Raw genomic sequence first — 14168 nt, 5'->3', positions numbered from 1 at the left:
TGGAATCTTTGCAGCTGGAAGGGACCCTGCCCATGTGTTATGATCCCATGAGGGAGAGATGCCTCTGCCCCAATGAAGGTGCAAAGCAGACCATGTGACGACAGCATGCCAACTGGATTTAACATGGATTTTATTTTACAGGAAAGGAGAGATAGAGAAAGAAAGAAAAAGAAAGTCTCAGAGATAGAGACAGAGTGTTGGGGTGGATGATACCACCTCAGGAGCTGCTGAGGAGCTGGGTGGTTCCAACACAGCAGAACCCCACTGGTGGAAGCCTTCTTAGTCTTCCCCCCTGGAGAACACGATGGTTCCTCCCCAAATTATGTAAATCCCCCCAGCTGTAACCTAACCCTTGATCCCATGCCTTCCTCCTCCCATTGGTTGTGGTGTTCCCCCCGCCTCCTCTCCCCTGACCCTCCAGCCGCCCCTTTAAATGTAGACGGCTGGGGTGCCTCGTCCTCTTTTGGCCCTGGAACCCTTCAGAATAAACCTCTGGAACCTCCGGCTGACTGAGCGCTCTGAATTCTTTGTCTCTGGTAACGCACGAGTTATCCAACTCCGTGGGTGAGTGAGAATATGTGCCTTACACCGGCACGGGTGTGAGAAGGGCTTTTCTGTACAGCACCAGGCAGTGCTGGCTGGAGTGATCTCTCGAAAAGCTATAGAAACACTTTCGGTAAACGCAGAGGCCTGGTTCCACCCCTCCTCCCCCTCCGCGTTAACAGAGAAAGAGCAGAAAATAATCAGATGGAACTACATGACCATTAAGGCCCTTCCCTTCATTCTGTGATTCCAGAAGATGTGTGGATGAGAATTTAATTTGATATTATTATTTCCTATGACTACTTTTTCATCTTCCTCTTCATTTTAATCTCCTCCTTCTTCTTCTGATAATTATGATAATTATTTACTATGGCTATATTTCTTTTCCTTCACCTTAGTCATTCATATTTTTGTTATTCTTTTTCTTTTTTTTATTCTGTTTCATACTCTTAATTACTACTGTCACCGAATCTGTGGGAAAAAGAAAAACTCTCTAACACTGTATTTGAGGTGATAGAGAATCAGGCATTACTTTATTTGCTGGCTGGGATGTGCCTTGGAAAGTATTCCAAGAACACATGCCTTCAGAGAATTTTCCCCCAAATTTTATACAGTCAAAACCCCATATATATACATTGTTTTAAAGTTCATTGGACCGGAGTTGAGTAACCCCCGATATTCAGTCTCTCATTGGAGCAGAATCTCCTTGCCTCTGATGCTAATTACATTTTTCATTCTCCAGTTTTTCTTATCATTCTTTTTCCAGATCAGACGCCTTCATCCCTGCTGGTGGTGGCACCTGGGGTGGATGTTTGTGATAGCCACCATGTCCTGCAGATGTTTCTGTTGATAGCCACCATGCCCTGTGGATGCTCGGTTGGTGGCCACAATATCCTGAGGATGTTCTGTGAATGGTCTTTGTCTTTCTGGTTATCTTCGGGGTCACTCCCAATCTGTGGTATGTTAATTCCATCTCCGTAGGGTGATACTGTATCTCCTAAAAAACTAACGAAAACTCCTTTTCCCCAGGCAAAGTCAAGTTAAAAACTAACTAGAGAGATAAAATAAAATTTTTAAAGTTATATGCTTTCCAACACTACTATTTCTTCTTCTAATGCTAATTAAACTTTTTATTCGTATTCATTTTCTTCTTCTTCTCATTCTTAATATTTGCCACTATTATTTCTTCCTTTTCACCATCATCCTCTTCAATTACTACAGCTACAATTTCTTCTTCATGTCTTCTTATTCTTACTCTTGTTCTAATTATTCTTATTCAACTTACTATTTTTATGGTTAATCTCCTTCTTATCAATATTTACTACTACTACTACTACAACTTCTTCATCACCTTCTTATTCTTAATTGTTGTTTGTTTTGGGGGGAACTTTTTATTTTTGGTGGGAGTTTTTTGTGTTTTTTTAATATCACTACAATTTACTAAACCCAAATTTCATTGCAATGGATGACTGGTTAGTAAAGTAGTATAGAGTTTTCGGGTGGTGTGCGCCTAGGGTGCCTTGCCCCAATGAGCTAGCAGAGCTACGGTCGGGTCGGGCTGGACCTCACCGGCTCTCCGGGCTAGCGGTCCGGTTCTCCTTGGGCTCAGCCAGGCGGCGGTGGCGGTCGGTCGCAGGGTCGCCCAATGGAAGGGAAGACCAGGCCACAGAGGCCAGTGCCCACCGTGCTGGAAGGCGAACTGTCCGGTAGCCCCTCGAGACAAAACCAGTCCACAGCGGTCGAGAGGGTGCAAGGCGTCGTTTATTGAGGGGAAGCCAAGCAGAAGGGGGGGTAGGGGGAACGCGTCGCAGCAACCTCTCGGGGCGGCTTGGAGGAGAAGCTTCCAGTGCAGAGCACAGCAGGGTCTCCTAGCAGCACACGTGCCACTGCCGAGCAGCCTCGAGCACGCGAGGGACACGGGGTTTTAAGGGGCGCCACGGGGTTTCCCGGGGCGGGAACACGGGGTGGAGCCAACCGGACTCCAGAACACATTGAACGACAGCAGGGGGAGCAACTCAGGAATAACAGGGCGGGGAGTACAAACAACCAATGGGAACAGCATGGCAACAGAAGGTTCGGGGAGCAGGGCTGCAACAGGGGAGGAGATTGGGAGGGGTACAGCAAACTTTAAACCAATAAACTTAACATGAACTTTGTGGTGGGAGGGAGAGGACGGCTCAGAACTCGGCCTCCTCCGAGTCCCAGGATATGGTGTCCTCTGCAGTCTCTGCTCGCACAGCATTGACCGCAGGGCTTTGGGACTCAGGATCAGCGGCCTCAGGTTGCCGTACCTCTACACCTCCCCCTTTCTTTTTAAATAAAGAACGAAGGTGGTTAATTAAATAGCGCTTAATTACAGCAAAAGCAGCAGCAATTGATACGAGCGTAATTAAAACAATAAGGCAGTCTTTAAGGAGGGTGGCTCCCCACTCCGGCAGTCCCAGTCCTTTTAAGAGTTTGTGGGCCCATCCTCCCACTGTGGAGAGCGTGGTGTTGATTGCCCGATGGACTCCGTCAACCATGTTTTCGAACCAGAGGCTCGACTCGAAGGTGATGTTCTGCAGGAGGGAGTCCATGTCTTGGAGCCGCTGGTGGATCGATCGGCTCTGGGAGGAGAGGTTGAAGCAGCACAGCCCTTCAAATTTCTGGCAGCCGTGGCCATGAGCGAGGAGAAGGAAGTCGATGGCCGCTCTATTTTGCAATGTCGCCTGCCTGGTCAGCTGCTCATCTTTTAGGAGGTCCACAATGGCCTCTGAGGTCAAACGGGCCTGCTTCGACACCCAACATTCAAGGTTGCCGATCTCCCCAAGGGCCTTGGCTGCAGCAACCCAAGGCAGGAAGACAGAAACGGCAATTCATTTTCCTTTGGACCAATGATAAATTTCTGTGCTGCAATCATTATCAATCGACCTTTTTGGAATCGAAATATTTTGCCCCATCGGTAGATGGGTCATGTTGGGTGACGAGAGGGTCAGATGGCCAAAGGTGCAGGGGCCTCCTACCAGGTGAGAAGGAACACCCGCCCAAGCGCGCTCCCCACAAATAAGGAAAAGTCCCTCGGGTAGCCGAATTGGATGGGGATAATGCCAATTTGGAGACGAAGGCACTTTGACGTGGGCAATATTGATACACCAATTCTTTGCTATATAATTTGGATTGCCTTGTCTCAGCCCCTGGTAAAGTTTTTGGTCAGATGGATAGGGCGTCTGGTAGTCGAATTGGACGCACGCGAGAGCTTTCAGCGAGCCAATTAGCTGAAACTCCTGGGGCTCCTTGTCCATCTTCGGCTCATTCATGGCCCACTTCTGCCACAGCAGGAGGGGGTTCTGAATGGGAAGAGGGAGCTTGAAAAGTTGGCGGTCCTTATAGAACTCATAAAAATTTGACTTCAAATTAAAGGTTGATCTCCATAAGGAGACGAGGGACGGTGGGAAGGCGTCTACCTGGACTGGAGCTCCAACCAAGGCGGACGAGAGCGGATCCCGGACCGCGTCGGTGGACAAACAGAGATTGTCGTTCTTCATCGCTCGGGCCAAGGTTACCCAAACATTTGCGGCTGGCTGCCTCACGACCCACGTGGTGACTGGGCTGCAGATGGTCAGCAGCAGCAGAGTGCGTGCGATGACCGAGGAGCGCATCTTTTGGGCTGCCAGGTGGGGAGCAAACAGAAATACGTTAATTCAAGCAATACTGTTGGGGGAAGGAAGAGAAGGGGAAAAGGGAAGGCCATAGGGAAAAAGGGGACGGAAAGTGGGAGGCTGGCTCAGGGTCTCTCTGGACAAGCTCTACAAGCGATGTTGCTCGCCTGCGAGCGTGCAGACGCAATCTTCATGGTGAAGGTGGTGGCGTGGCAACCTTCCTCTTCCGGCGCCACTGCGCCTCGGTGACTTCCTTTTTTGGAGGACGAGGTGAATATGGTCCTGCTCGGAGAAAGGGTTTGACAAACTTTCCTGGGATCCATCGTGGCCCTTCAGGGGTGGAGACACAGCAGTATCCCCGACCCCAGATGATTAACGGGAAGGGACCAACGATGTTGAGGGAGTCCGGTTCCTTGACCAGGACAAGGGGGCGCTCCTTCAACTTGGCTCGCTTGCTGTTAGAAAAGTGGCGAACCACCGGGGGGTCTGGCTCCCTGTCAGAGCAATTAAGAAAATTTAAAGTGAAAAGAGCTCTCGCAAGCCGATTCGCGGGAGACTCGGTCTCTGGCCCCCCTTTTTGTTGAAGCAGCATCCTCTTGAGGGACCGGTGGGCCCTCTCCACCAGGGCCTGACCCGTGGCTGAGTGGGGAATCCCGGTGGTATGGGAGATGCCCCACTGGAGGAAAAATTTCCTCAGAGGTCCTGAGGTGTAACACGGACCATTGTCCGTCTTGACCTCCTTAGGAACACCCAGGACAGCGAAGGCCTGCAGGAAATGCGAAATCGCATCCTTCGCTTTCTCCCCCGAATGCGCGGTGGCAAAGATCACACCGGAAAAGTTATCAACGCTCACGTGAACGAATTTTTGCCTGCCAAATTCAGGTACGTGTGTCACATCTGCCTGCCAGAGCTCTCCACTGTTAAGCCCTCTGGGATTGATTCATGATCCCATGGATGTTATGTTGAGGGGTTGACAGTGGGGACAGGCTGCCACAATGGCCTTGGCTTGGTCCACAGAAATTTCAAACATTCGCCTTAAGGCCGGGACATTTTGATGAAACAGTGCATGGCTCAATGATGCCGGCTGGAATCGATCAGGCACGTTGGCAGCATGCACCGGCGCAGCGAGCGCGTCTGCTATCCTATTCCCTTACGAGATGCGACCCGGGAGGTCAGTGTGTGAGCGCACATGCATGATGTAAAAGGGTTGGTCACGCCGGGAAATGGCTGTTTGGAGCCGCTTGACCAAGCTATTGATTTTTGGGTTGGAGGAGCCGGACAGCCAACTGTCCTCAGCTCTAGAGACAATCCCCGCAACATAAGCCGAATCGGTGACCAAATTGAAGGGGCCAGGAAAGCGCTCGAATACCCTGACGACGGCTGCAAGCTCGGCCACTTGGGCAGACCCCGAAACGATTTCGACATCGCTTTCCCAAAGCTGAGTCGAGGGGTTCCACCAAGTGATCGCCGACTTTCCAGATGTGCCTGAGCCGTCTGTGAAAAAGGTCACGGCATCGAGGGGTTTCATGCTCTGGACCCGTTTGAGGACAATTTGGAGCTGAGATACGGAAAAGATTTTGTGTTTTGGGTACCAGGTGACCACCTGGCCGGGGAACGACTCTAAAGCTAGCTGCATCTCCTCGCTTTTCATTAAGACGAATTCGAAAGATTTGGAGTCGAATGGGACATGGATGTGCTTGAACTCACACCCTGCTAGGACGGACAGGCGGGACCTCGCTCGTCGAATGAGCTGTGCCGTCTTGTCCTGTAGCATTACCAACACTCTGGGGGATGAGGCGGGCAAAAAGACCCACTCGATGATAAGGAGTTTCCACAGATCCTCCTTACCCTCGTCATCCCACTGGAAGATGAGACCGTACAGGTGGGGTAACTTTCCAAGTATGGCCAAATTAAAGGGCAATTTGGGGTCACATCTGTGAGCGTGACACGTTTTCAGGTGGTTCTGTACCTTTTCGATGACTTGCCGCGCTTCCGGGGTGAGTGTCCTCGGGCTGGTCAGGTCGCGGTCTCCGCAGAGGAGGGAAAACAGTGGGATCAAGTCGTCTGTAGAAATTCCAATTAGAGGCCAAATCCAATTGATCGCTCCACACAGTTGATGGAGTTCCTGCAGGGTAGAGGGATTATCGACAATTTTTATTGGGAGAGGTTTGATTGTTTTTTCCTCAATTTTTGCACCAAGGTACTTCCACAGCGCTGTCATCTGAACTTTCTCAGGTTGAATCTCAAACCCTTCGCTTTCTAGTGCCTCCACGACTCTAGAAAGCATTGTCCGCAAGATGGAGTCGGTAGGTGAGCAAACCAATACATCGTCCATATAGTGGACGATGATTGACTCAGTTGAAGCCTCTCACACAGGGGACAGAATGCCGTCGACATACCACTGGCAGATGGTGGGGGAATTTTTCATCCCTTGCGGGAGCACCGTCCAGTGGTAGCGACGCATCGGGCAGTTCCTGTTGATGGAAGGAACAGAAAAAGCAAACCTGGGCGCATCTGCGGGGTGCAGGGGGATCTGGAAGAAGCAGTCCTTGATGTCCACCACTGCAATCTTCCAGTCCCGCAGGAGCATTGAAGGAGAGGGCATCCCGGGCTGGAGGGACCCCATGTCTTCAGTGACTTCATTAATTTTACGCAGGTCGTGGAGGAGCCTCCATTTGGTCCCTCCCGCCTTCTTGATAATGAAGACGGGTGAGTTCCATGGACTGGTCGAGGGCACAATGTGCCCCTTTTCCAGTTGCTCCTTCACGAGCTGTTTGAGCGCTCTTAATTTTTCGATGGGAAGGGGCCACTGCTCGACCCAGACCGGTGAATCTGTCAGCCAATTGAGTGGCTGGGTTGGGCGCTCTCCAGTGACCCCAATCAAAAATCCCGAGCCGGAGCCAATTGGACTCAGGTTCCCCATTGGGACATGGTGTCTCTCCCCCACAGGTTGAACCCTGCATTGATGATGAATGGACGCACGGTGGCGATGCGCCCCTCAGGTCCTTCAATTGAAATGGGGTGGGAACTCCACTCTGCGGGGGTATATCCTCCCACACCTCTGAGCGACTGCGCTACAGGCTCTTTGGCCCACGCCTTCGGCCAACTCGCTGAGGAGATGACCGTGACGTCTGCCCCTGTGTCTAACATGCCAGAAAGAGAGATACTAGTTCCCCCTTCCTGGGAAAGGCCGCAAGTGAGCATCGGTCTGTCTCGTCCTACTGTGTCGGACCAGGTGACCAGCGGGTTGTCCGCGAAACTAGCATGGTGCGAAACGACTTTGATCTTTGCGACGACCTGTTCCTTAAAGAGGTTAAGAGGGGTTCGGCTACGAAAACCTGGGTCGGAAAGACCCCATCACGGTCCACCCTGACCAAGGAAGGGAGGATGGAAATTCCCTCAGGTCCAGCGTCTGCATCTGTAAAAACGAAAACAGAACACTCAGGAAAGTTGCACCGCAGGTAAAGAATGGAAAAGTCATGTCCAGAGAGTTGTACGTCTTCATCGACCCTGGCCTGGTGGAACTCGCCAAGTCGAACTTGCCAAGGGTTGAGGCCGGCCAGTGTGTTGCAGCGTGAGGCCGGCATCTCACGCCGCCTGTTTAGTTTCCCTGGCCAGCAAGGGAAGGAAATGGGAGGGAGGTAGGGTCATTAAGGGAAGAGAGGGAAGGGCGCTGGGCGCGGGCAGGGGCAGGAGAACGGGAGAATTTGGGGATCTCTTCCACTGGCGTGGTGCACTCAGCAGCGTAATGTCCCCGCTTTCCGCAACGATTGCAGGATGCATAGGGGTTGCGGAGGGCCAGCGCTTGTGAGGTGTTTACATTTAAAGCCTTGACGGCGGCCAGCCGCCGACACGCGCTGACCTTCTGGGCGATGGTGGGCCTTGGATCGTGGAGGAGCGAGAGGATGATCTCTTTGCAGATCGCGTTTGCTCTTGTGATGGCACCATCCATGAGCAGCTGGTCTCGGATTGAGTGGTCAGGGACTTGGTGGTCGATTGCTTGCTTCAACTTATCAACAAAGGTGGAAAAGGCTTCATCTGGTCCCTGAAAGATCTCCAAATACGGGATAGTTGGGGCATCCCCTGGAGGGATACCAAGCAGGACCCTTTCAGCAGCACCGGCCAAGGACACGAGTACATCCATTGGGATCTCGTTGGCTTGCTTTTGGGGTTTGAAATAATCCCCTTCGCCCAGTAATAAATCAAAGGTCGGGCCGTTTGGCGTGCCATACCCCGGAAGCAGTTGCTCTAGCCCCCGAATTTGTCGCTTCCATTCTTCTTCCCATTCTTGGTACTCAACGGGAGAAAGAAGGCAAGACATTACCAATTTAATATCTGTGGGAACTAGAGGGACGCCCGTTAAAGTGGCGCGTAAAACTGCTTTGAAGTAATTGGAATCCCGGCCAAACTCTTTTTGTGTTTTGGCCAGGTCTTTGAGTACGGCTCGATCAAAGGGTTCATACCTAGGGCGATTGCCAGTCCACGAAACGTGTACCGGTGCTGCGAGAGGTGCCTGGAGGTCTCCCGGTTCTGTATTAAAGGGCTGACTGTTTCGGCCCGAGTCGGAGGACTCACCCAAGATGGCCTCCTTCCGGTCCTGGACCGGTGGAGGACCACCCAAGATGGCGTCCTTCCGGCAAGGACCGGAAGAGGAGCTGTGGGAACTGGGAAGACCCGCCTCCAGGGAGGGGTTTGGAGGGGGAGGAGCGCAGGGAGGGGTAACCGACTGAGGTTCCGGGGAGGAATCAAGGAAAAGGTGGGGTTTAGGTAGGGGAGGGGAAGTAGGAGGGGTTTGGAGAAAGGGGTTGGACGCGGGGGCGGAGAGATACGAGGAGGGGGTGTGCCCGCACGGAGGTGGAACGACCGCCCAGGGGGAGGGATTAGGGTAGGAGTCCGGCGGGAAAACCAGAGAAGAAGCGGGAAAATGAGGGATGGGGGGTGGGGACACCACTCGGTCGGCGCCATTTTGGCGCTCACCGTCGCCCTTTTGTGGTTCCCCAGGGAGAGCAAAATGGACGTGGCAGGGTGCACGGGGAACTACAGGGAAGGAATTAACTGGGAGAGAGGGATTAGGACAAGTAGAACTGGGGGTGCTCGAGAGGGGCGCGCGCTTTTCACCCTCACGAGCAGGGTTAGAGGTATCCGAGGGAGCGCCGGGAACCAGGTGGGAATCCCAAGCCCGTAGGCTTTCTGGGCTGCCGCGGTTACTTCGTGAAGGATAGGGGCTTGGGTTAGTGGAGGAATGGAGAGAAGGGTTAGGGGAAACTCCACCGCTTTTGTTAAAGGAGGGACGGAGGGCTAAGAAGATTTGGCTTAAAATGCCAAAAAATTGCGGGACTCTTGGGTCTCTTTCCCAGTTGAGAGTGGGCTGAAACATGAGTGCACGCACTCGGCGCCAGAAGGGACAGGAGGTGGCGTCGGAGGGGGAGATATCAGGGATTTCAGAAAAAATAATCTTGACAAAACGCTTCAAAAGCAGCGAGGAGAACGAAAAATTAGCACTACGAAGGAAGGTTTTAACTTCAACATAAAAGGCCCGCTGGGATTTAGTAAGGTTAACTCCCATTTTCCTTTAAAAATGGGGGAAAACGAAACTAACTGGTACCCGGTAATCTCGAATGAAAACTTAATAAAAAGGAGGTAAGCCCAGGGACCCCTTCCCCAGTCCAACTTACCCGAACACAAAGCGAGGTTATCCGTTCTCGAGGCTCCGGAGGGCAGGCGACTTTGGTGAGGAGCGCTCTTTGAAATCAAAGGCGCTGCAACTCACAGCAGGCGGCGGGCGTCCGACGACTCCACTCTTCTCTCCAAAGGGCGAAAGGAGATTCGGAGGGTGACGTTGGGCGCCACTTAAAGTAGTATAGAGTTTTCGGGTGGTGTGCGCCTAGGGTGCCTTGCCCCAGTGAGCTAGCAGAGCTCCGGTCGGGTCGGGCACTCCTTGGGCTAGCGGTCCGGTTCTCCTTGGGCTCAGCCAGGCGGCGGTGGCGGTCGGTCGCAGGGTCGCCCAATGCAAGGGAAGACCTGGCCACAGAGGCCAGCGCCCACCGTGCTGGAAGGCGAATTGTCCGGTAGCCCCTCGAGACAAAACCAGTCCGCAGTGGTCGAGAGGGTGCAAGGCGTCGTTTATTGAGGGGAAGCCAAGCAGGAGGGGGGGTAGGGGGAACGCGTCGCAGCAACCTCTCGGGGCGGCTCGGAGGAGAAGCTTCCGGTGCAGAGCGCAGCAGGGTCTCCTAGCAGCACACGTGCCACTGCCGAGCAGCCTCGAGCACGCGAGGGACAGGGGGTTTTAAGGGGCGCCACGGGGTTTCCCGGGGCGGGAACACGGGGCGGAGCCAACCGGACTCCAGAACACATTGAAGGACAGCAGGGGGAGCAACTCAGGAATAACAGGGCGGGGAGTACGAACAACCAATGGGAACAGCATGGCAACAGAAGGTTCGGGGAGCAGGGCTGCAACAGGGGAGGAGACTGGGAGGGGTACAGCAAACTTTAAACCAATAAACTTAACATGAACTTTGTGGTGGGAGGGAGAGGACGGCTCAGAACTCGGCCTCCTCCGAGTCCCAGGATATGGTGTCCTCTGCAGTCTCTGCTCGCACAGCATTGACCGCAGGGCTTTGGGACTCGGGATCGGCGGCCTCGGGTCGCCATACCTCTACAGGTTAGTGTGGCAGTCCTGCTCAGCCTGGCTGGACACAGCAGGCAAAGGCAGCCCGTGTGGCTCCCTCAGGACAGCAGGCAGGCTCTGGCCAGTGGCACCTGCAGGGCTGGCCTGGCGCTGGCAGCAGGGCTACTCGTCCGGCTGAGGCCTCAGGCAGGGGCAGTGAAACAGGCTGAGCAGAGCCCGCAGCACCCGCTTAAAGTGGGATGGACATTTCTGAGGGGCAGCTGGCTGCTGCCCAAGGGCCTGGGCTCCCTGCTGGGGAGCTGAGGGGCTGGAGGGACACCAGGGGCTGTGGGACTCCTGCAGGAGCTGGGGATATTTGGGGTTCACCCAGATGGTATGGATGGTGACCTGTTCCCAGTCCTCCTGTGGCTCCGCTTCATTGCTGTCATCTCTGGGTTGGAACAATGCTGGCTCTCATCTGACTTCCCCTTCAGAGAGCTCCCAGTCACTGAAGAATTGTCGTGTCTCTGGGACCCTTTGACTCAGTTCGGAATCGGGGTGACCTGACTGCGAGGCCTTCCCCAGGCAGCGGCGGCTCGCCCTTCGGGGCGGCAGGTGGAAAGATGGAAAAAGCTGCACTCTTACGGGAGCTGCAGAGGTCAGAGATCAGATGGCGAAAGCAAGAAACTTTTTAGGCAATTCTGAGCTGGGTCGAAGAAGGGTTTATTGGAGGTTGGGCAGGGAGGTCAGGACAGCAGGTAGGGAGGAGCTCAAAATGGCACTGCTCTGTGCTGTGCAGCAGCTTTTAAGGTAACGGAAAAGGGGAGGGGAAATGAGAGGCGACCAATGGGGTACATAGAACGGATGACTGACACAGGGTTGGTCCAGTGGGGGCACAGAGGGGGAGGGTACAAAATCCAAAAGAACCAATGGCTAACAATTTAACTGGAGAACAAAGGAGAAACTTCTAGAAGAAAACTTTATATGGAACAGGGGAGGGGACAGAAGTGGGGCCAATTGTCAAGCATGCTGGAGCATATTAACTAATCTGGTGGCAAAGGTCCATGGGAGTGTTTTCTCAGGTCGCCGTGACCAAGAAGCTTACTCAAATCCATGACTCCTCAGGGGCTTTGCCGTGGCACCCTGAACCCGAGGCGCTCAACTGCGCCAGGGCCACCGCAACAGAGAATCCCTCTAGGGAATGCTCCTGGTCACTGTCATCTTCTTCTGGAGACAACACTGTCTCTAGTCTCATTTTGCCTTCCGACAGCTCTCAGTCACTGGGGAGTCCCACTAGGGAAGGCACTTGTGTGGCAGGCTAGGCCTGCAAGTTACAGTAGCTAAAAGTCCAACTGCGGGGGCAGGGACAGCCTATGCTGCCTGAGTTATGGTGACAGAAAGAAACAGAACAGTGAGCCCCTGCAGGCAGAAGACTGATTATGCACCAAGGAAGAAGAGGATTGGCCCAGCACACTCCCCCACCTTTTCTCCCTTATATGGACTTAGTTCCAGAGAGTTCTCATTTGTTCCCCCCTTGAGCTGTGTATCATTGGTTTATTTGAATTTTGTATCCTCCCCTATTATGTTACTATTGGTCTGTATCCGTGTCCCTCTTCCCTCTCACTGTCCTGGTTGGTTCTGCAAGCCAAGCCACTCCCCATTTCCTTCCTCATATAATCCCTTGTAACTGAATGTTCAAAGCAGCTCGCAGCCTCCAGACATCCAGGCCCTTTGCCCGTCCCCTTCTCTCCGACCCACTTTGCCTTCCCTGGACCTTCACCCGTGAACCTAAATAAAACACTGGATGACCGCAGACTGCCTGCCACGCATTCTTTCACCGCCTGCGCTCCTCTGCCTCCTGCCCCCTTCTACCGGGCCGCCCGGCGTCTACAACACACTTGGCCACCGCCATCTTCTTCTTGGGAAATCTCTTGGTCTGTCCCATCTTCCCACAGGAAGGGCTCTTGGCCCATGGAGTGTTCCCAGTTTCCCTTCTCCACAGCCAAGTCCCACTCCACACTCTGTGGCCCTGGCAGCTCTGCCCCCTCGGCTGCCACCCTTGCCCACTGCTCCCTGAGGGCTTCCAGCTGGGGAGCTGAGGGGCCTGGGGGGCAGCAGGGGCTGTGCAGGGCAGGGCCCTGGCTCTGTGCCCCGGCTGGGGGGGACGGAGGCCACCGCCTTGGCACATCAGGGCCTGCAAGGCCCTAGGCCCCATCCCAGCTCCCTCCGGCCCCATCCCAGCTCCTTCAGGCCCCATCCCAGCTCCCTCCAGCCCCATCCCAGCTCCCTCCAGCCCCATCCCAGCTCCCTCTGGCCCCTCTCTTTCCATCACTGCCCGTCACCTGGGGCCTCATGCAGAGGCCTGGCTGCTCCATGGCAAGGAGACAGTTGGGCATTGCCTTCTCCATGAGCATGTCCATGTTTTTCTGACTGCTGCAGAGGCTCTCAGGGAGCTCTCCTGGCAGCAGGCACCACAGGGCTCTGCGCCCATTATATAGCTCAGTGGGCTCTGCCACGTCACAAAGGCCTCTGGGCACCACAATGTCCTGCATCACAAAGGGCTCTGACACAAGGCACCTGTATCACAAAGGGCCACACCTGACACCCCTTCAACAGCCAAAGGCACTGGAACTGGCACGGAGCAGTCCTTGGACTTCGGCACTTGCAGGCCCTGGTGTGCCCAGAGTCCTGTGAGGCTTTGGACATCTCCCACATGACAGCCCAAGCCCCACACTGCAGAGCCCTGGCTTTGGAGGGTGAGCTAGTCAGGGCATGAGCCATTGGCCAGGCAGACACAGCCAGGAATTTGAGGGCACTGGCTCTGTTGGAAAGGATGCAACTTTTAAAGTTTTTAAGTCACTTTTATTACGGCTTTGTATGCCTTTCCCAAGGTGGGTGAAGAATTGAAGTTTTTCTGCAAAAGTCTCTTTCACTAAGGATTTGCATTTTGCTGGCTGAGGCCTGATTATCTTCAATCAACAAAAAAAGAGATTCTTAGACTCCTAAACTTTAACATCTGCAGGTTGAGAATAGTCAGAAGATACAGAGAATATAAATGGACACTAGCAACCATTATCCCCTGGTGTGGTCAGAAACACCTGGCCTGCAAAAAGATCTACAAGAGAACCAAAGAATGAGGACTAAATTACTATCAAAGGTGAAGGAATCAATAACCAATAGGAAATCAAATACTAAGAATAGTGTAATTTAGAGCCAGTGAACAAGGCTTTCTTTGGGCTTTTTATGTATAAATATGTAAAAAGTCTGGTAAAGAACCACATGGGATTGAATGATTTCCACTGTACAACCTGGGCATGTGTGGATGAGAAATTATTCCATTGCATATCCCGGCCAGAATACCATCCTGACCAGAATAAAAT

The 14168-nt window shown here is 53.3% G+C and overlaps 1 pseudogene; it reads right to left on the bottom strand.

Moving 5' to 3' along the window:
• Positions 1-2720: 2720 nt before the first annotated feature.
• Positions 2721-4181, bottom strand: LOC146444175 (uncharacterized; annotated as a pseudogene).
• Positions 4182-14168: the final 9987 nt, after the last annotated feature.

Source organism: Lichenostomus cassidix, chromosome 1 (genome assembly GCF_008360975.1).
Source record: "Lichenostomus cassidix isolate B80296 chromosome 1, HeHo_3.0, whole genome shotgun sequence".
NCBI classification, from domain to species: Eukaryota; Metazoa; Chordata; class Aves; order Passeriformes; family Meliphagidae; genus Lichenostomus; species Lichenostomus cassidix.
The sequence above is the reverse complement of the archived record's forward strand: the minus strand, read 5'-3'. Positions and strand labels throughout refer to the sequence as shown.